Here is a 27,869-nt window from a genome sequence, read left to right on the forward strand (position 1 = left end):
CTAAGCATGCAGTGAATAGCATTGGAGAGATTGTGTCTCCTTGCCTCAGCCCTTTCTTGATGGGTAATTTTCTACTTTTCGTGTGAAGAACCAAGGTATATCTGTGGAATCCTTGTATAGATGGTACGCACGTAGTCGTCTGTACAGGGTGTTAGTCTGAACACTTTATTCAGGTACTATGGGAACGATCTTTTTGTGCGTTTTGATTCGTTGACGTCCAAATCACCCACTACAATCATAGGCGTTCTCTTTCGAGTTGTCTTAACTCGATATGCCGGGGTTGAGAACATACCATATGACACTCATTGACACAAATGTAGTAATGTCCGCTCGCGTGGATCCGGGCGTGATGTGTATAGTGACGAGAACTGCTGTGACGCCTATGCCGTATATAAAGCGCGGAACCGGACTGACGCGTAGGCTCTTTTACACCGATTCGAACAATGCCTGTGCCGACAATGAGTCGTTATCTCGCCACATCTGCCAGCCGCTGTCTAGAGCACACACTATGGGCTTAATCTGCGCATTCTTCCCCTGTATTGAGAAAGGGTCCAATACCGCGCCAAGCTCGGCCTGGTATTCCACTATCTCTAGGATCAGCCCACATTTTGCGGCCACGGGCGGAAGGAGAGAATTTTCGGACCTACTCATCCTATATTGCTACGCATCACAAAATAAATAACAAATTGAATTATGGACGCTAGTTATATGGCTTGAATAATGTTTGGCACTCGTTCGACGTGATGACGCAGCGCCGAAACTGACCTTACTGTCTCATAACTTCGCAAATGATAAGCTAAGAAAATTTCGAAATTCCAGCGGCTGGAATAACGTCCAGTGCAGCCGGCGGAGCTTCCCTTATGATAGAGTACCCACGTTTAGATGATGAACATCTGGACCCAGCAACATACTTGTCCATTCGTGCGACGAAAGGTAACATGGTGGTAGCTGAGAAAAGCAAGGAAACCTGCACGAGTCTTCTTAATTTGTGACACGTGCGCAGAGGCCACCGCGCTCCAGATTATGCTCATTTTAATAACCGGCTTCTGACCTCTGAAGCACTTTCCCATTGGAACAATGAAGCCGCTAGCTTAGACACTCGAAGACCGTCCCTCTTCGAGAGGGCATACATGTGAAGCTCCCCTGACTGCATTATACGATAAATGCTTTCAGCGTCGTCGTCTCAGTCGCCTTCAGAAGGCACAGCTCTCTAATCCACTGGTCTCGCCAAGAACCTGACAAGGTTTCTCTTGTTTAGCGCCATTTGGTTGTGGGGCAGAGGCTACACTCGAGCTCCTTCTCTCTCACTCATTCCTCCTCTTTTTCTGCGTTGCTCTTTCCCATCACTTTTTAATGGCGACTCGTAGATTACCATTAGGCCTCGTCACAAGCAGGAGCTGTTTTCACGCGCCGACGCAGCATCCGAGGCGCGCGCATATGCAAACTCACGCCAACTGTAATAGAGATGAATAGGGCGCGTAGGAGCGCAGGTTATGGCGCGTAAAGCGTGCCGAGCACGAGTTTCCGGATGTATTTACGAGAGCGTGCAAATGTCTGCGGAACTTGCACAGCGTTGGCCAGGGAGTCTTACTCGGCGTCCTTTTCTTTTAGTTTTTCCCATTGCGTCGTGGCATTGTGGATTCTCGGCCCAGATATAAAGACACAGCGACGAACGCAACAATGAAGCATGGTGCTCTGAGTGAGCGGATTTCGCCGACGCTTGACAGATGGTAGCATTAGAGGCAACAGTACGACGTTATCCCGTTGCGTTGATGTGTAATAAAAAATTAAGGTTCAAAAACAATCTTGGGCATTGCATTGCTGCAGTTACCATTCATTTTGGAGAGACGTGTCATTCTTTCGTAGGCGTTCTTCTTTTCATACAGAAAGATTCCTACTGTGCAAATGTTGCAAACATTGTTGCAAACTCATCGGCATGAAAGTATAGCAGTGTGTGTGTCTAGAGAAGAGTGATACATTAGCCCTATCTTTGAGCGAAATGATATGGTGCGTTTTGGTTCATGTGCATCGCTTTTTCAGCGAAGGAATATTACCTGCTTGCGTGGGATTTCTCTAACGCGATTTAGATTATCAGTCTCCCTAGAGCATTTTTTTTTCTTTTTTGAGCGACTAGGTAACGTTCATATCGAGCGACAAAATTGCAGCTTATGTATGGTACGTTCTAAGGAAAGAAGTATCACAGGCGAACACTACACTAAAAGGCTTGAGAAGAGAATATTATGCGATGAGTATCCTTAGGATGCATTCCGCACTATGCGGTGTCTGTCTGCCTAGCAGTCTTTCCATCAATTTGAGTCACTGGGTAATCTAGTGGTCTGCCCATGGCATCTTTTTGGGCTGCTGTGCTGAACAAACCTTGTTCGAAACGAGACATCGGACCAACTTGGGTCGCTGGGTATCTCGCTCTGGCCATGGGCCGCTCTTCAACGAACCTCTTTCAGGCCTGTCATATATATTCAGATAATTTTGCTTGAATATATGTTCACACACGCGCCGCTCATTGAATTCGCGGCGGCGGTGCTGGATGACGCAGCATGTCCAGATGGGAGGGCGAGAAAGAAACTCTGCTGCATTCACGCCCCATCCGTCCGTCCGTCCGTCCATGCGTCGTCAATACGGTACGCCGCTACATGCTTCAATGTTAATTGCATTAATCTCGACTTTCATCGTGAGACTAGTTCTGCTTGAATTTTTTTCTCTGATATTTGTAGGCTAGAGTAATTTTGTGTATATTTCGATAGCACCGAACACACTTTTAAACTTGATGTAGGTTTCTTTTCTCATTCCTATGTCAGAATTTACATCATTTGCACTACTTGAATAACTAAATGTACATTCGGGCTGCTTGTAATATTTCAGCAATAACAATAATAAACAAAAATATATACTGAATTTCCACTTTAATCACACTTGGCAACGCTTGGCTGACTCACAGCATCCCAAGTTGTGGATAGGATTTTCAAACATTTCTGGAAACAGGCAGGTGAAAAAGTGACAGCAACGTATTTGAAAACATCGCCATTTGAACGTTTCGGCTCGTGCACGAGCCGTCAGCAGGCAAGCTATAAATGAGCTGCCACTAGCAATGCAGCAAATGTCATGATAATATTACTGACACCGTAATAATACAGCAAAACCGGCTGAAGCGATTTTGCCTTGTAAAGCCGCAGACCTAGGCCACAAAGCTATAAATTTATGCAGTACCTTTACGACACGAAAATAGAACCAAAGTGTCATTGCTTCCGGCAGTCACGATCCTCTATAACCGTCCTAGATATACCTGCGAGTATTTTGCCTTCCCGTCACTTCGCTTTCGCACCAGCCCTGAGGCCACTAACATCAGTTAGTTACGCCGCCGTTGGCGTTTCCGTGGTTTTTGTAGCTTTCGCTCAAAGGTCGTTAGGCGTGCGGGCTGAGGAGAATAAAATTGTCCCGCCGGTATATAGATGCATATTACGAGGAACGAAAAAAAAGCAAACGAGGAACAGAAGTATCGAATCGCAGAATAACTAGAAAAGACAGGAAAAATAGAAAAGGAGAGATGGAAATACTGCACAGACCGGCCATAACGGAACCCTTTTCCAGCTCGAGCGCTCGCAATGACTGCCTCGGGTCTATCGCGGGGCATTTGCAAATTACATTCGCGTCATCGCTCGAAGTGAACCCAGCGCCCTAACTGGATTACGGGCTACCAAGTGGCCTGCGTGACCTTCCGAGAGAGATGTGCGATCCATGCAGATGTTCCTTGGTGGGGAAAAAGAAACGAATTTTTTTCGGAATAGGCGTGTTCGTCACGCAACTTGGATGGCGGCATACAGCGGAGTGAGCGGCTTACTTTTGCCCACCGGGGATCAGTCACTAAAGCTACGTGTCATTATTAAGATAAGAAAAGTTCATAAGCATTGTCATATGTGAGTGACACGAGAAAACATAAGCCAGCGGCGAGAGTTTGACTCATAAAGTTAATCGAACTCCTGAAGTGTGGTATATGGAAGGATTCATCCAATAGTGATGTTTCAAAGTGTGGCATCTTTTCTTTCGAAGCCACACTTTGGTCATTAGAGCAGTCTTAATATAAGGACCTGGAAAATGTTACTTATTGTAGTATATAACGCCCACGTAAAACTATGTTCACGTGAGCTTCGGTGGCACTGCGTTTCAAATGAATTCCTGATATACGGCGCAGAGCGATGTGATCTGAAAGGCGGTAAACTTCAGAGTTATACAACCTTCGTACGTGTGCTATCGACACAGCCCCGACATATATTCGGTAATTTTCTCACGAATTTTCTTGCCACCTACACCATCGCGTGGAATGTTGTTGGTTTGCGCTGCATTCTTATAGTACGTACTGTCGTTGATTCCAGGGTCCAGAAAAATGTTCGGAATGTGGCTAGTATATCTCGCCTAGAGATGTGCGGGGCTTTCCGGACACATGAAGAGATCCCATCCTCCAGCCGTATTAAAATACCAACCGTAATATGTTCTGTGGAACTGAAATGCCATTGTTTGAAATCAGCGCAGAAGGAAAGTACGCTCAACTTTCTTGACCAGACCCTCTGAGGAGAAAGACGTGTTATGCGAATACCACGAGCTTCAAGGTCATCTCCCAAACATACAAGTTGTCTACAAGGTACACCGTTGTAATAAACTTTTATGCACAACATGGACAATGTTCCGATGTTGTACCGCCTTTTTATCAACTGTAATAACAGTTTCATTTTGCTTTGTGAATACCTTGGTGGTTGAAATAATGGTGCTGAGTGACCTTCCCCATTAGGAGTACGTTCTATAGACTAAAAAGTATATCTACTCAGTGTAGAGGAGCGTAAAGCGTTTATTATTATTTAGGATCGATATATATTCAAAGAATGCATATATTTACATTATGAATAATAGGTGCAACGTAAAGTGAATAAGCTCCTGTACCAGGGCACCGAAACGTTCTCGTCCTGATTAAGAGTGAAACAACATGAAAAGTTTAAAATTCACTTTATTTCCCATATTTTCCACGAAGCTCGACGTACATCTTTATACCACTTACAGAAATGTGAAGATTGCTAGATGAGATACTGCTCCGCCGCAACAATGAGCTCGGAATCGCTCGATATATTTTTCTTTTCTTTCAAGTGGTTTTTCAGGTTCCGATGCAAAAAATAGCTTCCCGGAGAAAGGTCGAAAAATTAAAGAGGGCGGCTGAAGCATATGAATGTTAGTTCTCTGCAACAAACTATTGCTTCTGCAGGTGTTTGTGCAGGGAACGTTGTCTAGCAAAAATATAATCTATTTTAATACCTTCCTTTATGTTTTTCTTTGAAACATAAATTGGTTGCGACACTAAGTCGAAATAGCACTATTTGTTCACTTTACCACCCTCCTGAGTATAGTCAATGAGTAGCATTCCTTTTTTTTATTAAAAACAATTGTACCCATGGTTTTCCTGGCTGATTTCTGGGCTCTGAATGGCTTTGTAGGCGGTGAACCCGAGTGCCGTCATTGGAGTGAAGGTTGTGCAATTTCGGGATCGTTGTGACGCATCCACGTTTCATTCAAAGTTGCCAAACGGTCGAGGAAGTCGTCACCCGATCACTAGAAATGATCTAAACTGAGCTTCTATGCTTTCACTCTTACGGCGAGCGTCACGACAAGAATGAGGCCTGCCGGGTTCAGCAAGGAATCAACCGCCATGCTGAGTCAACTTAAGCGCCAGCGCGGAGCAGCGTCCCCTGAACAGGGAGGCTATATATAAGGCCGTGGCTCGTTCAGCATTCATTACAGCGAGCGATCTGGGTGAAAGCGCATCGAAGCAAGCCATAACTGTATCTGCAATATTTTACAGTGCCAGTATTCCGAGGAACAACACGTGCCTACATCGGTGGCTGTCACGACAAGAATCAGACATGCCAGGTTCAGCAAGGAATCAACCGCCATGCTGAGTCAACTCAAGCGCCTGCGCGGAGCAGCGTCCCCTGAACTGGGAGGCTATATATGAGGCGGTGGCTCGTCTTCAGCACTTCATTACAGCGAGCGATCTGGGTGAAAGCTTATCGAAGCAAGCCACAAGCGTATCTGCAATATGTTGTAGTGCCAGTATTCCGAGGAACAACACCTGCCTACATCGGTGGCTGTCACGACAAGAATCAGGCCTGCCGGGTTCAGCAATGAATCAACCGCCGTGCTGAGTAAACTCAAGCGCCTGTGCGGAGCAGCGTCCCCTGAACTGGGAGGCTATATATAAGGTGGTGGCTCGTCTTCAGCACTTCATTACAGTGAGCGATCCGGGTGAAAGCGCATCGAAGCAAGCCCTCACCGTATCTGCAATATTTTGCAGATGTGTAATAATTTCTTTTTTTTCTTCTATTTACCCTTTTTGAAGAACTCGGATCGCTCGCTGTCCAAATGAGCGAAAAGCAGCCATGCACTATCAAAGAGCTGTTCAAGCACTTCACTGACATGAATGTGAACTTTAAAAAAGAACTTGATGATGTGAAACAGAGTGTCACATATATGAATGAAACCTTCGAAGAACTTCGGGTGACTAAACAAGAACTGGATGATTTAAAACGAGAGCATGCTACTTTGAATGGAGAAAAGGAACGATTGGCACAGTCGCTGGCCAGCACACAGAAAGAACTTACTGAACTACAGCAATACAAACGGAAAGATAATGTGGAGATAAAGGGAATCCCACAGAACCAGAACGAATTGCTGGAAGAAATGGTTAGAAAAATTGGAGACAAAGTTGGGGTCAGTATTGTGTCGTCAGACATCGACGTCGTTCATCGTGTGCCAAGAAAATAAAAAAAAGCAACGTCATCGTGAGGTTCAAATCGCGAACAAAGCGGGACACCCTGTTATTCGCTACAAAAAAAGATGCATTTCATGGCCAATGAAATATGATTCTCTGAAAGTGATGAAATGTTCATCAACGAGCACCTTTGTCCCGAAAACAAAGCTCTGCTAGGTATGGCCATTGCAAAAAACATAGAGAAGAATTGGAATTCGTGTGGGTCGCTCAGTCTAAAATTTTGCAAGGAAGATCGAAAATTCGAGAGCTATTCACATTGCAACAAGGGATGACCATGCAAAAATTGTGTGACTGAACTACACACGCGGCATCGGACGTTACAATCACTATGTGTATTTCGCCCCACAAACAAGCCAGTTTGAGTTGACACCAGCTTCATATCCTGCATTGTAACATCAGAAGCTTGCACAAAAATCATGATTCATTATTGTCCATACTAACGCGGCTTAGATGTCGCTACAACATCGTAGCTCTATCAGAAACTTGCTTAAAAGAATGCATTTACAAGCATTCCTAATTGCAACTATCTGTCCCTCCCAAGAGTGGCCGAATCTAGAGGTGGTGGTGTGGCACTATACCTGTCATCGGAAATAAAATATAAGAAACTGGATGTCACAGAAACGAAAACTGTTGAATACGAGATGCTTTTTGCAGAAATCGAACACAAACTTGTAAGCAGCGTGATATACAGGCCACCGGACTCAAAACTTCGGCCATTCTTGAATAAACTTGAAAGAACCATAGCAAATTTCGGAAACACAAGTAACAAAGTGATCTTATGCGAAGATTTTAGTATAAACGTTGCCGATCAGAGCAATATTGAATATCGAAATCTCATATCGTGCTATGGCTTTCATAACCACATTACTAACCCTACAAGAGTCACAGTAACCCCGTCATCTATGATTGATCATATACTTTCTAACTACGATATTAATAGCGTGAATTCGGGAGTCATTCCTGAAAACATAACAGACCATATACCGATATATATCCATGTACCCTTAAATGATTATAAAATCAATTTTGAAACAACTCGCTTGGCAGAAAGGTGGGACTACATGAAAACTAGTAAACGTTTAGAAGAACTGAACTTTGCTGAAATTAATCCCGCCGATGTCAACAAAACATATGAAAAATTCTCTCATATATTGCTTTCCAGCTGTGTTAAACAAAATGCAAGCTCACGCAGAGCTAGGTACTTCTCGATTACTATCTGCCCCTGGATGACGGACGCAATACTCATAGCAAACAAACAAAAAGAACATTGGCATAATAAACTGAAACAAGTGATTATTGCCATGCTCGATATAAGACAGCGCGCAATTTCCCTCTCTCATTAATACGTAAGCGTAAAAAAAGAATATTACAATAGATTAATAATAAAAGCAAAAGGAAATTCTAAAGAAATTTGGTGAATAGTGAATTCTGTCATAAAGCCAACAGAACAGTGCAATATACTTACTGATAGCAACGCGTTAGGCACTACTGAAGCAGATCTTGCCGAATCATTTATTGACTACTTTGTAACAATGGGCACCACTACACAATGCAGCCAGGGTGCGCATGAAACAGAGTTTGTTTCATTTTTACCTCCTCCTCAAAAAAACACTGTAAGGAAGAAGAAGTGTGCCATCTAGAGCTCCGCAGCCGGATCGCCAGCGCTACTGAAGTGGGGCTCGGGCTCGACGCTGTTCCTGGTGCTCCTGGCTAAACCTACGCTGCTGTGTCTTCCTGTCGGCGTCCGTCGTGTCGTCCAGAGCCGTGCTAGACTTCCTTGTCATAATTGGTGGAGGTGCTTTGTTTTTTCTGAAATTTATTTTCTCTGAAATAACAACAGCGGAAATCATAGATACTGTCAAGATTATACCATCAAATAAGGCCACGGGTCACAATAATCTACCTGTAAGCTTACTCAAGAACAACATTGACATCTTGGGTCCAGTACATGCTGACCAGCTCAAGATCGGAAGAGTGGTAGCAATATACAAAGCAGATAATCCAAATGACTCCGTGAATTATCGCCCAATAACTATTTTATCATGTATTAACACGCTCTTCGAAAAACTGATCGCAAAGCGCGTCACAAGCTATTTTGAAAAATATCTCATACTTTCAAACGCATAACACGGTTTTACAACCGGTTACTCTGTTACAACTGCCGTAAGCTCACTAACAGAAATTATGAACCAAGCGCTTAAGAAGAACTACTTCGCACTTGGTGTGTTCTTGGATATTAGAAAAGCGTTTGACTCGGTAGATCACAGTATACTACTACGAAAATTAGAACAATATGGTTCTAGAGGACAAGTACTTGGCTTTTTTCGCAGCTATTTAACAAATCGTAAGCAATACGTAGTAGTTAGAGGCAAAGAATCCTCACTAAAGACAGTAAAAATGGGCGTACCGCAAGGGTCGGTACTGGGTCCAATACTATTTTCTCTCTTCATTAACGATTATCCTAGATCACTGAGATTTTCGAATTCTATCTTATGCGCGGATGATACAGCTCTAATAATTCCAGTACAGTCACTACAGGAAGCAGAAGAAATTGCTCAAAGTGAGCTGCAGAATACTTTAGCATGGTTTGAAACCAACAAACGTATTTTAAACTCCAGAAAGACCAAGTATGTAGTATTTGCTTCTGACCGAAAAACTACTCCTACTAAGTGCAACTTGTACCTCGGAAACACACAAATTCAATAAATTACTACTTATAAATATCTAGGAATAACTCTCGACTCGTCGCTACTCGACTCGTCGCTACACACATATTGAACAAATAACTAAAAAAATGTTTTTGTTTGTTATACTACATTAAAGGCACGGAAACACTTCCACCCCCAAACATTACGGCTCATTTATTTCAGCATTTTCCACTGCCGTTTACCATACTGCATAAAATCTTGGGGTTTCACGTACGCCTCGTACATTGATCCTTTAATCACAATTCAGAAACGTGTAGTGAGAATAATTGCATCGGCCACTAAGGACGCGCCCTCGGCACAACTTTTTGCGCAGTTAAATATAATGCCACTCATCCAAGCTCGGGACTATAACACAGCTAGACTAATACACAGAATACTAACCACGAACAAACCAAATATCTCATCATTATTTATCAGGACTACAAGGGAAACTAGACAAGCTGAGCATAATAAATTGAACTTGCCGAAAGCTCATAATGTACACGGTCATGGTTCCCTATCATTTGTCGGTGCAAAAATATGGAAGGAAGTACCCAGCTTAATAAGAAAACTTCCAAGTGCCATTCCATCATTAAAACATCACTTCAAAGCGTGTATATAGGATTACGTATACTTTTGCTTTTTTCTTTGGATTGCAATTTATGCTGACGTTTACGGTATGGATTCAAAACTAGCCACATAGGCTAAGGATCCAGATGATACTGTCAACCATTCTGTAGTACATTATGCTTGAATAAAGATTTATATTCTTTCTTCTTCTTCTTTTCTATCGGCTTTCAAACGATTGGGCAGCCATTTCCCTGACAGCTTCTGCATTGCCAACTGTTCGTGAATTATAATTGCTACTCGTTCCGTGGACATGCTTAGTGTCTCAGCAATGAATTTAGCAGAAGTTTAGCACCAGTTTAGCAATTTAGCCGAATTTAGCGATCAGAAATTTTAGGGGCTGAAGTGCTCGAAGGGCTCGCGAAACTTGCTGAACGTTCGGTTCCAAATGTACCACGTCGGAATCGCACAAGTCAATTCTTTTACAGTGCATTAGGAGCATAACTTATCACCCAATGTTTCCTTTGTTTATTTAAAAATCTGGAACGGACTTTTCTACAAGTCTATTGAATAACCAATGACCACCCAGAAAGCAAAAGACAGAAATGTACGCTCAGATATAACATAATTGGAAGTGAGCGTAGCACTATATATATATATATATATATATATATATATATGTAACGCAGGAGACATCGCGGTCGTGCGAAGCTCTGTTTATTCGGAACTTCTTCTTCCTTCACCACACTGCACCGCACCGTCCTTGTGCGGCTCGTCTTATATATATATATATATATATATATATATATATATATATGTGTGTGTGTGTGTGTGTGTGTGTGTGTGTGTGTGAAGTGAGGTTATGCCCGGATCCGGTAGTTGAACAGGAACTTGTAGGGGGAGGACACACGTACGAAGGCCGTCCGAAGGCCTGACGAAGGCCGGACCCCGGCCGACACGTCGGAAGTAAGGTATCGTTTTTTTTCGTACGTGCGTCCTCAACCTACAAGTTCCTGTATATATATATATATATACATTTAGTTATAATGTTGCCCTCATACACAACAAAACATAATGATAAAGCAGCTTTTAAACTCAGTTCTTGTGGTCAACCGGTCTCTTAAAAGCCTAATAAATTACTTCCTCGATCAGATGTCCTCGCACATGCTCACATCAGCACCTCCATGTATGTGGAAGAAGAATTCATTTCTTCATTTGTTACGACAAAAGCGTCTTTATGTTTCCTAAGCACACCGCTACATTTTTAACATCACGTGGCGGTTCATCACAACTGCTTTTCATCCTGGATTCCCATGCCATGTCGTGGCATTTCACATCTACTACTCATTCCCTTTTCGTCGTCAGTGACATTGCCGCGATACGTCTGACACGAAGTATCAATCTTCTCAAGAAGAAATGGCGGAAGATTGATTACTGGCATGACATACAAGGTGACCAGTTTTAAGTTTTACGGAATTTTGGAAAATCGCCTGTGGCTGATTGCATAGTTCTTGTCTTTAAGCTGGGTTACTCAAAAAGAGGCGGAAATTACTAGCACGAGAAATCTGAAACACATATTCAACGATTTACCAAAATAACAGTAATTAATTTCTTAAATGAAAACTTTAAGGCACATATTGCCATTTACGAATTATAGCCGTTGAGTTTGCAAGATCGACGCATCCACTTGAAATGAATTTCCAGCATTACACCAGTTTCGAGATGTTATTTTCCAAAGTGCGGAACAAAATGCATGAGGGTTCTTGTTACATTTGTGTTTAAGCGCATAAAAGAGCATTTTGATCAAATGTAAGTGGACCAACAGCGTATTTTTACGGCGAATTCGATAGCTCATATCTCCAAACTGGTGTCATTCTGGTCAAAAAGTTATTCCAAGTGGATATGCCTGAGAAACTTATTTGATACACTTTGTAAATTGCAGTATGTGCAGTAAACTAATTAAGTAACAAGGTAATTAGTGAATTTTTGTTATTTAGTTGAAAATGTGTTTCACTTTTTATTGCAAGTAATGTTCGCCTCTCCGACAAATTCTGGTCAAGGAGCCGAATTTTGTTATCTGCAAGGGCAATTTTTAAACAATTCCATAAAACTTACAAATGATTGCCCCGTACAGTATCATCTGTATACAGCGTTATGTTATATACGAGTATATTAGCGTAGCAGTCGCAGTATAATTATGCAAATTGTGAAAGCCGCTGTCCATGGGATCGGACGCTGCGTCTGAGAAGGATATATATATATATATATTTGTTTTTGAATTTTTTTGGATGCGTTATCTATTAGAGCCAAGACGGCATCTTCTCATCGTGTATACTTTTTCTGCAGCGGCTCATTTTTCAAATGGTTAAACTCACTTCGGCGTGCACTTGGAAGAACTCCCAAACTGTGGTATGGGAGGATTTATGTTAGTGATGATTCTCCAGTAAGTCAACGCCTCAAGAGTTGCTCTGTCAGTAGTTTCGCCGTCCCAAAATAACACTAGTATATTTTCTAGGTACTTCAATATATTCCTGTTGCAGCTTCGTCATATGAACTAATTGATGGATGCGCATCCATTTGGGCATAATTGAATTATATCTATTAATACCTGCATACGCTGTCTGTAACCAGAGTAATGTACTTTCAAAACGTACACCCGTGAGCAAAAGCATACGGACCATAGGGTCGGCGAAAAAAGTGAATTTCTTTATAATTAACAAGCAGTAACTGGAATTGACGAGTACACGGAAAAGTTCGCAATGCCAAGTTTGGCCTGCAGTCCTCAATTTCAAGTTGCCTTCATAGGCAGAGGAAACAATCTGCTTTTTCCCGCAACCCCTGGTCCGTATACTTTTGCTCACGGGTGTAGATATTTATTACGAATATTCGGTACCCCGTACGTGAAACGCAATAATCCGTGTACGTGACCTTCGATGCATCTACCCGATAGTAAACTGTCGCATTTAGGCACATCTGAAATGTTTAGGATTGACGTTATGACCCTTACCAATCGAAGACGGAGACTATTTGAAGTGAGTATATGCGTCCAGTTGTATATATCTTTATCTTCATCTTTATAGATTTATCTTTATACACCTAGGATGTAGACCTCTGCAACGCCAAACTTACAGCGAGGTACTCCACCTGTAAATGCACACACCCGCATTGTCGTTATTAAGCTCCACTCGATGCACGCTTCTTTCAGTTTTGATGTGAGAGCAACGTAATAAAACTGGCTATATTGTGGATTCTGATGCTTCACTGCTGCATGGTTCCTGTCTTATTTATAGAATGGCAAATGGAGGAAAGCTTTATCGTCGAAATGTTGCAATAGGTAATGGTATTAACACGGCAACACTGCGAAGTTCTTCGTTGTTCTTGTTGTAGCTTGTAGCAGCCCCGGTTCAAAGATAAATGCCGCCTGTTGACAGAAAGATAAAGAGGCAATTATGCCCATTGTCTCGCAGGCGGAATAATATCGTAGGTTTTCATTCGTGGGATAATCAAACTATTACTTATTGTTACGGCGCTATTCACGGCGCACACAAACGGGGACAAGATGAACACTGATTGGGAAAGAAGACACCAACTGGCACGAAGTTTTCGTGTCAGCCGCTCGTTATTGCCTGTTAGTGTTAATCTTGTCCACGTTAAAGTGTGCCGTGCATAGCACAGCAACAATTAACTTACACGGATTAGCCCAATTCATCGCTTTTTAAGCGCAGGGAAATTGGTGTGAGCGCGGCTAACATATTCTAGCTACTTGAGGGCATGTGAGAATCTGAGGTTTATGGCGCACGATGGTCACGTGAGAGAGGGCGGGCGAATTTTACTAAGTGTGTGTGATGTTTAGGAGCAGACGAAGCTCATGTGTTCACGATAAGGGAGGTGAACATCGAATGAGCACATTTTACCGCCTCTGCCGCATAACGGTATCTGTCACCGACATGTCGCCCCCTCGAAGATGCGCATATCTTCTAGAATGATTCTTGTGTGTGTATTGCTGTCAAACTCAATGAAATAATCGGGGACAAAATTAAAATGGTGTGAGGAGTACACCAGGCATCACCCATGATGCCAGCGTCTCGCAGACATACATTTATTTAAAAAAGTGAAATGTGTGAATATGATTGAAATGTATTATAATAAAACATAGTCAAGATGGGCAGACCAAACACGAAGCACATATTCGTCTTGTGGATTACACATCGTTGTAAATACGCATCGCCGATTTATTGATTCACGGGGTTTAGCGTCACAAGGCAACGGTGTGGTCACGAAGGAGGGCATGGCAAAGGGTTCCAGCTTCACTTAGACCACCGGAGTTACGAAACGTGTGACCTAAATCTAAGACGTCTAAGCACTTTTGCACTTCAACCCCATCTAAATGTGAGTCGCGGGGATGGGAATCGGACCATCGCTCTCCTGTTGGCCGTAGAACGTCATATCCACTGAGTCAACACGGCAAGTGGTACTACTATGCAGTTTATTTGCCTTGTCGACCTGCTCTTCAATCATCGCACCGGGAGAATCGATAACTTTTCCAGGAATTTCCTCGACGGTGACATGGCGTCATCCCAAGGTGTACGCTTACTCGGTGTTGCGCCGAAATTGTGCCAAATGAGAGTGGTAGTGAAGCAACAGTGTTGCGTTACGCTTGTGGACATATATAAACAGCTCGCTTTAATTGCTTCGCGCTAGCGAGGGAAATGACACGATAAAAAAAAAGGCAAGACGAGCAGTGAATGAGCTAAGAGTGCGAAGCGTTGGCGCTAGGGTACTACCAGCCGGGTTATCGATCCAATCTCTGCACAAGCAAACACAGCGATTCATCATCGTGCGTGAAGCAACCTGTTTAGAATTCTGCTCGCGCTCGTCGGGCGGTCATCATGGGTGTCGTTGTCACCCCGCGAGGGAGACCATCAGATGTGTACGAAAAAGAAGTACGAACGGAATTGGCCTACGAAGGTGAGGGCAACTCCACCTTCATGAAAGATGGTACAAGCGAGATTTTATACAGCGGAGGAAATGAACAAACATGGGGTATTGTTTTACGGATAAGTGATGCAACTTTTTATTCAGAAAATTGCGAACTATTTCACAAGATGATATACTACGGCGCCACCGAAAGTAGGACTAATGAAGAACTCTTCAACACATGTCACCATTGTAGAACAGTTCAAGACACCACTTCACGAGAAGCTAGTCGTGCATTGCTGTCAACTAATAAACTGTCTTTTACTTCTTTTTAGCAATTATTTGTCATGTGTGCTTGCAGTGTGCCGAAAGCAAAATAAAAAAAAGCGCTTATGATGTGCTATTGCAGTTTATTTAAAACCACTTGTGCATCGGAGCACACCGATGCTTGTGTTTGCTTGTGTATAGGAGCACACCGATGTGTGCTCCTATACACAAGCGCTCCGCTCTAGACGGGGATCAATACGAAAAAGAAAAGAAGAGAGCGAGAGAACCTGCGTATTTTGTCTAGCGACAGATGGTTTCTTCATAGTGTTTGGAACTCAGACGGACCGGTTTGGCTCGTTTGTCGTTCCCATGAAACGATAAAGATCCCGGTGAAAGAATGGACCGAGAGAGAAGGGAGCACCAAATTTCGCGCTTTGAAACGTGGCCGCGATAGAACAAAGAGGCAAGCTATCACTAAAATGTTGTTTACTGTCGTCTGTTGTTATGCACTTCGAAGCCGTTTTCCATTTATAGTGGAGTTTAGCGTATTCTTCTTTAAACCAGCAGCAAGACCACAGCAGCTTGAAACTATTGTTCGTTTACCTTGAGACCAAGACTTAATGTGACGCTAGAATATGTTTCCAGCTTGAATTTACACAACCCTCGTGATACTAGTTTGCTTTTGAAAACGCAACCGAAGCCGCGCACTTTTTCAACATCCGAGATTGTTCCAGGATTTTGAGGTACTGCTTTCCGGAACATCTGCCCCTGATCATTTGGCGGGCGCATTGTTTCGACACTGGCGAAAATAACAAGTCTGTTCAACGACTACATGGGAACGCTAGTGTTTTTAGTGATTTTGATTTCCACCCAACTGATGGGAATAAAGTAAGCTAAAGTTTGCACAATAAGGTAATCAGTTATTTTTAGTGATTCGCTCAAGCAAAAAAAAATTAATTATGAGATTTAAGTGCCCAAACCACGATCTGATATGCAAGCCGTGGTGGGGGACTCCGGAATAATTTGGACCACTTGGGGTTCTTTAATGTGCGCCTAAATCTAAGCACACGGGTGTTTTCGCATTTCGCCCCCATCGAAATGCAGCCGCCGTGGCCGGGATTTGATCCCACGACCCGGTGCTTAGCAGACCAACACCATAGACACAGACAGCAATATGAACTAGCAAAGCGTGTAAAATTTAGGTGTAGTACAGAAAGTGTTGACGAAATGTGTTAATTTTATGGATGGATGGATGGATGGAATAAACTTTATTGAGTCCTGCAGATCGTGACTGATCACTAAGGGGGCAGCGGGCAGCCAAGCCTCTCGGCTGCATCACGGGCCTGCTGGACTGCCCAGAGTTGGTCAGCCAGCAGCTAAACTTTTGACGGTAAACTTTTGTTTACTGTCAACCACAACAATTGTAAATGCATGACGATCTCTGTAGGCAGCGGCATCCACAAAGCTGACCTGTCGTTGACCACTATGTATCTGCTTGAGTAGGTTGGCTCTCTCGCCCTACGCCGACCCCGATTATGTTCGGAATACGTATTCCTAGGAATAGGTGCAACAGTAATGTTCTTCCGTATAGAGTGGGGAATACTGGAGTATAGCTGCTTAAGCGCGTCGGGCTGGTAACCGTGTTCATGCAAAATACACCTGCTCGCCTCGGACGCTGAGAGACGAGCCAATTGCGCGAGTACCTGAGCCTCCGCAATCTTCTCTGGGCTATTACGTATACCAAGTTGCAATAAACGATCCGTGCGCGCATACACCGGTATACCCAGAACTCGCTTGGCAATCTTCCCGAGTTGTATGTTCCATTTGTACCTTTCAGCCCTTTTCCACTGGTGCATAGCCGCCACATACGTGAAATGGCACCAGACGAAAGCGTGCATCAACCGAATTTGGTCATCCTCTTTGAGTCCATGGTGCCGATTCGACACTCTCCGAACCATGCGAACCGCATTGTCTGTCTTAGCAATGCCCAATTACTGGAGGAAGGACGGATGATGCCAAGTTGCAGCATGTGTTCGAACTCCGCGCGAGAGATCTTGAGTTTCTCCGGGGACAAACGCCGGGGTCGGAAAAAGACTGGTGGGCCGGTGGTGACGATGTGATGGCACACGTCACGTTGCACCGGTTGTGTCCAGTCCGGCAGGCGCGTCAAAGTGGGAAAGTCGCGTAGGAGCGTGGCGAAAGGTTCGTACAACAATGGCAGAAATAGGCGCGATCGGCGATGTGCCTGATGATGGGACGCCGGGAACGGATAGCTGGGTCACGCAGTCGATGAGCCGGCGTCGTTGGACGTCGACAAGGAGTCCGTTGTTGTGCAAGAAGTCTGCTCCAATGACTGCACGGCGGACGTCTGCAACTATGAAAATCCAGCGGAACGCTTGTCGAAGGCCAAGGTTTAGCGTGACGGAGCGTGACGAGAAAACTGGAATCCTGGTGCCGTTGACGGCTTGCAAAAACGACAAAGGTGTCGATTTTCAGTTGGAGTGGTGGGCGGGGAGAATGCTGACGTGAGCTCCTGTGTCGACTAAGAGCCGTTGTCCGGTAACTCTGTCCGTCACGTAAAAAAGACGACTTGTGTGTTGGGCCAGACCACTCGTCGCCGTTAGAGGTTGGCCGGCCTGTTTTTCTGCGAAGCGCAGGGACGCCAACAGTGACGAGCGTCGTTTCCAAAACGGCGGTGGTAGTAGCAAACACCAGACGTTGTAGTTGATGCTTCATTGCGGGTGCCCGTGCGTCTTGATTTACTGGAACTACGGCTGCGTGGTACACGATATGACGTGCGGTGATGTTCTGCTGCACAGATGATGCGTTCGAGGAGTTTACATAAGGAGTCGAGCGGAGATTGCGCTGCTGAAGAGCACGGAAGGGTTGGTAGGGCGGTTGTATTGTCACCCGGAGACGATGTCGTGTCTGCGATAGTTGGGGTAGCTACTTCCATGACTTTGTCGGCCAAAGCAGCAAGTCCGGTAAGATCCATGGTAGAGGCTGTCGTCAAGACAATCTGCACGTTAGCCGGGAGTCGTTGCAAAGAAGAATTCGCGCAGCAACACGTCGTAGATGGATCACGCGTTCTTTCCGAGCAGCTGCCGCATTCGGCGAAGAAGTTGACTAGGGCGTCAGTCGCCGAGTTCTTTAGCGGACAGAAGCTGCTGGATGCGAGAACGCCTTGAAGCTGCTGAGTGCGGTCGCAGGGCTGCCTTGAGATTGTCATAGACGGCGGTAGACAATGGGGCGTTCAATAAATCTGCTACTTCGTCAATGGCGGTGGGCGAGAGCGCTGCAACGGCGTAATGAAACTTTGAGGCTTAATAGCGGATACCAGCGACTTGAAATTGCGATTCGGCCTGAAGAAACAACGCCGAGGGATGCTGGTCCCAGTACTGTGGGAGACGGACAGCGATGGCCGAACAAGAGGGCTCACCGCGTTCATCGGAAGGGTTCTGGCCTTGAGCTCTCGTAGCGCTGGTCTGGTCCATGGTCGTCTCTACCACAGGAGCATATGGCAGTATCACGTCCGAGATCACCATACTGTGGCGACGAGCAACCACGTAGACCAGTGAGGTCGCGGGCTCTCTCGCGGGAGAGGAAAAACGGACACTCGATTTCTTAGCGTAGAATCTTTAATCTAACTTGGAACGCTAGCCTGTGCCGGTGCGTGCCAGCCGCTCGTGCCTCGCGTAGACGCGAGCGTCTACGTAATTCTCATGAGTCGCCGATGCTGCTGCCTCTACAATTTTATTCACGGTCTGCCTATTCGTGCCTGCCGATTCCATAATCATCCCCAGAACCTTGATCGAGTCGACCCTAGGTATGTGGCCTCCGTCCTTTGTACGTAAGGTGATGTCCCTAGTCTCTAATGGTACCCAGTCCTTGGGTTTCGGGCCTCACTTTTTAGGACTATAAAGAGGAGCTCCGATTTAGATGGGGAACACCTCAGACCAGTAGGTTCCAAATAAGCCTCTATGGTTTATATGGTCTCCCGAAGGGCTCCCTCCACATATCCATCACTACCTCTCGTGCACCAAATGGTTATGTCATCAGCATACATGATATGCTTAATTCCATCAATTTCCAGAAGCCGCCTGCTAAGTCCTACAATGGCTATGTTGAAAAAAGAAGGGGAAATGACAGCGCGCTGTGGCGTGCCTCTGCCTCTAAGTTTGAGTAATGGTGATTGCGATTCAGCTACCCGGAGGGTAGCTCTCCGGCCCATTAGAAACGACCTGACATAATTGTTAAATCGTTTGCCCAAATTTAGACGTAATATCGACCCTAGAAGGTGCGAGTGGAGAATGTTATCAAAAGCCTTTTCGAGGTCCAAACCTAGAATGGCCGGGACATCCCCGGTGCAACCCTTCAAGACTTGATGCTTAATCAGCTTCATAGCGTCCTGTGTGGACAAGCCCGGGCGAAATCATATCATGGTGTGGGGATTGATATCATAATCCTATAGGAATCAGGTGAGACCGTTAAGGACCGCATGCTGAGCAACCTTGACCACACAGGACGTGAATAATTGTATGTCGTCTAAGATTAAGCCCCCTGGGATACCCAGCCATATCGCATAAAGTGGAGAAGCAGAGAAGCATTAGCAAATGCTGCAGAAAGATCTAGCAGACCTAGTGATCTTGCAGAAGCACAAACCAATATTCAGTGAAATTTTTTCGACATTGATGAGAATAATGATCATAATATTCTCCCCAGCTTTACTACTTGCGGTCTTGTTTTCGTTTACAGTTCCCAAAGGATCGCATGTCGAATTCTGCGTTGGACCTCCAACGCAGTTATCAAGCTGCGGATGGACTGCATATGTAATTTACAATTATATACTGTAAATTGTCCACACACATTGAAATTTATTTACATATTGCGTATAACCTGCTTGTAGGTGTAAAGAAATACAAAAAAATGTGGTTCTGCAGTTCATCGGAGGACACTATAGAAATTGACTAGATACTTCTTTCTGGGATTTTACGTATAAGAGAAAAATATGCGAGAATAAAATGAGCTATTAGTAATTACGTACAACGCATTTAATCTGGGTTGAAAAGTTAGAGCTTCGTCATATGTTGCACTCAACTTGACTCCCGTTCGCAGCAAACATGAACTTCGTGTAAAATAGAGTTAGCTCGAGTTGTTAGAAAGCAGAGCTGATAACGACTCTATGACCCTCTTGAAAAGTTGCCTAAATTTTTAGCAACGGCAGTGTTTATTTCACGCGCATTTACCTCCGGCACAAAGATTGGTCATCGTGTTCCCCATTTTCACTAAATTTATTCTCGGTGGCTTTTATTGTTCTGTCCGGGAAACGGGCTTAGTTCTGTGAGCTCGTAGAACATTCATGAGGCTCCGGAGCACTTGTATACGTAATTTAGTGCCAACGCGGCAAGGAACCCACTCACTTTGAACTCTTCCTACACATTGCATATTATTCAGCCCTTGCTTTCTCCCAACCGAAACAAGGTCGTTTCGCGAAAGGAGATACTGAGAAACATCGTTTCACGAAAGGAAATACTGAGAAACCGAGGGATCATTAATTTTGTGTAACGCTTGTAATAAAGCAGTAAGGTTAGAATTTTACGAGGCATTGCTGTTAATATGGCCCTCCATTCCGGTAAGTGTGAATACTGTATAACGTAAGGTCTTTCTGGGCATTGGGAAACGTAGTTAATAACGCAGTGTGACATTTAGCAGTACGTGTTTCAGGGATTGTTTGCAAGAACTGTGTTTGATCCAAATGCATTCAACCTCGGTGACAGATTTTGCATCGTAGTTCGCTTATTGTTGCTAAGTTTTATCTAGCTGGGATTTGTAGTTATGCACTAGCGGCTTGTAAAATTGTGCGCTCTTGTAAAAGTTTATCATACATGCTCTGGAGAACGCAGTTCATTGCAGAGGACGCGATCAACCGAAATACTTTTAATTTTGCGTACGCAATGCAGATAAAGTGCTCCATATTTTCGCCAAATGTAAACTTTGGGCTACATTGGGTTCTGTTGGGACACTGGGAAACATAGAGTAAAAAGTTCACATAACGCTTTAACCCACATTGATAAAAACTTTTATAAAAGGTTCTATTTGATCCACCGGCATTTAACTAAATGGACAGATTCTTTCCTACAGCTTTGCTGTATTTTATCCTGGTGTAGCGTATGCTTATGTCAGGGCAGCGGCCTAAATTTTGCGCCACTCGTAAAATACACCCATAACGCTCCTGACCGCTTGCACAGTAATGTACTGCAAAAGCTGCAATAAACCCACCCGCTTTGAACTTTACCTACGAATCACCCCTGGCGTGGCCCTCATTTTAAACTAACAGACGTAAGGTGCACCGTTTAGTTCACCGAGGACACCGGTCGTACGTCGTATAATTAATGAGAACACAGAAGGAACGAAGGCTCAGGAATTATTTGTAACGCTTCTAATTAGGCTAGTAACGTTAAAATTTCGGGGCACATTGCATTTAAGATGTCCGCCATTTCTGTCCCATAAATTTGTTCAACGCTGCGTTGCTTCCGTGCATAGCGATGATGATGAAATAAACTTTAATTTACCAGACAGTGTTACCGAGCGTTTGAGCTTTGCATCACTAATAACGGTAGCATGACATTTGGGATCACATAATTCACAGTTTGTTGGAAAAACGTCAATTTCATTCCCACACAGTTTGCATAGTCGTGCGCGTATTTTTGGTAAGTTTGTGTAACCACAGCGCGCTGAATTTTACGCCGCTCGTAAAACACACTTATAATGCTTCAGAGGAAACTTAATTACAAACGATGCAAATAACCGAGATATTTCGAATATTATGCACACATAATCTATAACTGTATCCTTAAATGCACGAAATATGAACAACTTTCTGTGTCTACTTTACCTTCGATACCGGAGAAACCAATTGGATACCTGGTATGACAAAAGAAAGCAAGGAAACAACGAGGGTTCAGTTAATCTTTCTAACGCTTCTATTTAAACTTAGAAAACGAAAGTTTAACCGCACAGGGCACATAATATTCTAAATAATTTCAACAAATCAGTAGTTGCTGCCTTGTTTCAGTAAGCTGGAGAATATATTCAATAGCAGCAATATTACGCTATGGAACGCTTGAATAAGTAACTATGTACAAAGGCAGTAATTAAGGCACAGAAATGAAACATTTATCTTTCTTCGTCCATTTGAAGCTTCCTGCTCCAACGAAATATAAGCACCACGTTTCGCATAGTTCATCAAGGAGACCGGGGAGCCACAGCTACCAGCCGTGTATAAGGTATGCAAATTTGAAGAAGACAAGAATTTGGTAAGCATTTTCAAAACACATAATAATACTAAACACTTGCAACTCTCGGAGCTCGTCTTTTGTAAGGTGGACTCAATTTTTTTTCCAAAATATGAACTTTCTTCTCTTTGTGGTCTGCCCATGAAAACGAGAAAACATTTTAGGCGTTTCATATAATGCTTCACTATGGGCTAAAAAAAGGTTTTAACCATTTTTATTGTAGCCCCAATTTGAAGAAAACATTCGAAAATGTTTCGGCCAATCGCATTTAGCAATCCCCACATTTCTCTAAATCTGAATTACGTGAGTAATTTACTGCCAGATGACATTTTTTGAGCGGTTCTTTCGCAAGAACAGCTTCGCTCAACTTACTTTGCGTCACGATGTTCATAGATACAATAATAATGAAAGAGGTCACTTATTGCGGGACCAGCAACTGCATAACACGATCTAAGCAGTTGAATCAGTCTTATGAGAAGCTGCCGACTCACGTAGTGCTTTATAGAAAATTATTTGTGGCTCCTCATAATATAACGCATACGTACTTCCTACTGAAGAAAAACAGTCCATATGCACGCTATTTCATGAACCTACTAACAATACTAATTCTCATAGGCTGCCCACAATACTAAATACAAGGAGAAAAATATTCGATGCATTTCACAGAGGTCTGATACTTTCTCATGAGTCTTTCCTAAATGAAGATGATGCCCTCATTGTATTTAAAAACACGTTTAGCGTTAAGAAATTAATACTATTACGTGATTTTAACGAATGCATCAATAACATACATCCTATAAATTTATTTCCACATACTCATATTCTTAGAGCGCAGTAAAATCCCTGTTTGTTACAGCCACCAAGGCAGTAATTCAAAAAATAAACAAAACAACTAAATTTACTTAGTTACATGATTACATATCGCTAAGAGTAAACTCCAATATACTGAAATTTTGGAGGTGACAAAGTACTCGTTATCGCTTTAGCCATGAAAATGTAATCGGCCATGTGCCATCATAGTGCGGGAAACACCAAGTATTGTTACTGGGAATATTACTGCATGAACAGTCTACATCGTAGTTACATTGAGTATTATCGTTTCTTTAGTTTCATCATGTATACCAATACCACTAAAGCTAGCCCTAGCGTTCGCACAAAAAGCTCCATAGTTAACTGCTTCTGTTGTAAGCCTTCTGTTGAAGTTCAGGTTCATTTTTTGCTGCTCCTTGCCGAAGTTGACTCTCACGAAACGTATAGCTACAAATAACCATGTAAACTGAAGAGAGTGATACCTCCAATAACAAACAATCGTATATAGTCTATGGCACTCAAGCAGAGCCAGAAGATAACTAGTACAATTAGATGACCGTGTCATCGAATATTTGATATTGTACACTATAAAATAGCTCACGGTAAGGGCAACTCTGTGGACGTAATTATTTCCTGCCGCACGAAACTGCCCTCTCCGGCCGCACAGTTATTGCTAACAATTTCCCGACTGCGGTGTTTCGGCCACGTCTGTTACAGTTTACGTTACGTTACACTGAATAATCAGTGTTCTTTTTTTATTGGGAGAGACGATGGCTTTGAATTGGTGACCCATATCGCAGACATGTCAATTCCCCACAACAATACACTTAAGAAACTCTCTCGCGGAATTAAAGGAAACGAGATAATGTTTGTTTGGACGGTAATCACCGTCAACATCATTATCAGGTTGCTTATGGATGCCTCTCAGCTCAGCGATATGCAATTACACGACCTTACGTCATCCAACTTGAGACTACAGCTGCCAAGTGCCTCATGCCATTACATCCCCCTATGCTACACCACTCTCGAATGCACTTCCTTTCCATTGGAACTTGGTCTCATTTTCTTGCAGGCCACCGATTGTCTGTTCTGTGAGGTAAGTGGCCTGTATACGCATGTTGATCTTTTTAACATTCATTCATTCCAATAACTTTAATGAGTGCCCTGCGATTTGGTGTGGTGGGCCTAGATCCCGCCTAGGCTTCGGCCAAGGGTTGTTGGCATTGAGTGGAATTTTAAGCACCCGACCTATCTCTTTCCTTTTATGTGAAATTTTGCCCTGCGGCGTAAAAGGTTTGCAGGGTCAGATTGGTATACACATACAGTTTCCTTTCTTCAGTAAACTTTAGCAGGGATCTACGGTGTGAACCATAGATCCAGAGATCTCAGTCAGATTGACGGATTGGGTGTGGCCCCACTTTTGTCAGGTAGTGCCACCTTGGTGAGCTTAGTCCCGGAAAGCTCCGCAAGTTCAACAGTAAACTCTAACTTGTTACGACTACTTCCTACATTTTAACGTTCCGTCTATAATTTTTTCGTTGAACGGGCAGTTTCAGTCCCACAAAGTAAGATTCTGGTAGAAGGTATGAAATATTTTTCTATGCATGCGTCTTTCGTTTAAATTAGCAGTTTGGTAAAGCCGAACAAGTCAGCACGACCTGACAAGGAGGAGTTGAGTAGGCGAGAGGCCAGAAATAACTGCACACAATAACGAACATCCATTCGCGTTCATGTCCCCCAGATTAGGATAACTTACGGTAAACAAGCTTACCTATATCAGCGCCCAGAACTATTGGATTAAACTGAAGGTAAGGTAGACTTGTCTCCAATACTTATATCGTTCAAGAAACACATAAGAAAACTACTGCTTCATGACAGTTTGTTTTTAATACATGCACAATTTTTGGAGGAATTTATTTTGCTTTACGTGCGCTGTATTCAATTGGAATATATAGTTATATACCGAACCATGGGTTTTGTTCTTTTTCTCCAAGATGTTGGTGATATGCTTATTGTATGTCATGTTGCTCTAGGAAAAACATAGTTCTGTGTTTTCACACTTGATTAATCTATTATCATGGTCTTATTGCGCGCACTGTACAAGTACTTGTACTTTATTAAATTGCAAGAGATTTGTTCGAAAAATGCTGAGCTATCGATGAAAACCCGCCGTGATTGCTCAGTGGTTATAGTGTTGGGCTGCTGAGCACGAGGTCGCGGGGTCGAATCGTGGCCACGGTGGCCGCATTTCGATGGGGGTGAAATGCAGAAAACACCCGTGTACTTAGACTGAGGTGCACGTTAAAGAAACCCAGGTGGTCTAATTAATCCGGAGTCCCCCACTACGGCGTGCCTCCTAATCAGATAGTGGTTTTTGCACATAAAACGCCGTAATTTAATTTTTAATTTTTATCGATTATGTTGATGATGATGATGATTTAATGACATCATCTCTGAAACGGAATGGTGAAAAGAAGAGTCACCTAGCCTGCTTGATTCAATCACCTATGCTATGCTATATGTTTTTTTTATCTAGCATTTTGTATAATTTCATTATTCTTTTTTCCCTCAATGTCTACCTTGTACCGGAACCTATGACTGTAAGAGATCAAATCAGATCGTATCAATCTCTTCCCTGCTTTTTCCTCCCCAGTACTCTAAACGTCTCTTGCTTGTCTCGACTACCGACCGGTTGATGCTTCCGTCCACTTTAAATCCAAGTGCTTCTGGAAGGTGTACGTTGCCCATTGTTCTCACTGGTTGAGAACAGTAGGTAATGTACGTATCGCAAAGGCGGGTACAGATGCCTCTGTCAGGCAAATTACTTTAGTATCTGTCTCCTCTTTAAGTTTAAAGTTTCAAATTTCAATTTTAACAATGCCGTTATAATACAGTTTGTCGTCAAAGCTATTGGAATACGTGCTCTGCTATTCCTCTCATATCATCGCCCCATGGACTCAGACATCTGTCAACAAAAGTGCCCCTCTGAGTGGCCCTCAGTCTCTCTGCACGTGTCTGCGGTTTAATAGAAATACATTTATGTAAAGCAGAGTAATAACGCTGGCTTACAAGTGGAAATACTGCTGGCATTTTGCACCAGAAAGAATGTGGAAAACTCGCGCTCGTATATAGAGTTGATGCCCCCCTAACAACGTTCTTATTTATTTCGCGTCTACAAAGTAAAAAAAATTAAAAAAGACTCACGCCAAGTCCTTTACAATGACAAAACAGCTTAGTTTACCTGCATCGTCAGCGTCAATGTTGCAAAACGTTTCTTATCTCTCACAAGTCACCATTGTCATTGCATCTTCGATCACTATGCTGTTAGGTGCAAATTAGTGCATTAAGCTATAGGAGCGACTTTCGGTGCTACTTTATACATTACCCTCTTTTGGCTCATGGAAGCCTTTCACTTTTTGAGATATGGATCTGAAATAGTAGATCATCATCCTTCTTTTGTCCGGAATATATTTTATGGTTGTTAAGATTATTATTAACCTCATTAGCATATATAGCAATTCAAACGTAGTCAAGGTATATAAGGACAGGATTGCAGGGCCCAATATCACTTGTAAAAATTGTTACCAGATGACGCCTGGCATTTTGACAACTTATATTTTGTTAAACATACATTTATTTAAATTTAGATTTACCTAACGTTGTAAAATGACCTTTGGGTTAGTAATAGCGTCAAACGCCTTTAAATGAAGTTATCGGGGCCTCCAACTTTTTCCATTATATGGGTCACACCATTGTAAATGTCGAGGACCATGCCGCTCACAATCGAGCAGGATAACAGCGTTCAACAAAACAAAACCTTTATTTAAAATGAATTCAACAGATACACAGCGAAATAGGTAGCTTATCTTTTTGTGCACACTTTGTGTGACAGAACGTGCAGCTGCAGTTGAAGATAAGCTACACACAATAACCCTATTGCACGGAGCTTCACAGAATGCTCCACGCCGAAGTGCGTGACTTATGCAAAGTAAATTGCAGACTATCGAGTGCCGCTATCGCGTCCCCTACAACGAAATTTTAAGGTTGACATATAGAATCTCCATCACGGTTGTCATCATTGACGTTCGCGTCCTTTCCGCTCTAAGTCTCATTGAACAAGTCGTCAATCACAATTACATCATCACATCGTCATCAACTGTAATGTATTTGTAGGCCGTCGCACCCACTGATACGTATACAACAAGCTGCGTATGAGTTTAGCCATTTATGGAGCAGTACTATATCACTACTACTAAAATTAGCGTGCTAGTCAGGTACTTTGCTAGCGCTGCAGTTAGCGCTAGCGCAGACTGCATGCGCCTCCTTCATGCCTGCAGGCGTTCCACAGTATTGCTAAACGGTAGCTACATCGTGAGAGACGCGGACAAAATCACTAGAAGAGGACACAATATGGCACTGAATAACAATGTGAAGTTTATTGAAAGAAAACATCCAATGAATACCACGCATCACTTGACCAACACCCGCCCAGTAACC

The sequence above is a fragment of the Dermacentor silvarum genome, chromosome 8, assembly GCF_013339745.2.
Source record: "Dermacentor silvarum isolate Dsil-2018 chromosome 8, BIME_Dsil_1.4, whole genome shotgun sequence".
Taxonomy (NCBI): domain Eukaryota; kingdom Metazoa; phylum Arthropoda; class Arachnida; order Ixodida; family Ixodidae; genus Dermacentor; species Dermacentor silvarum.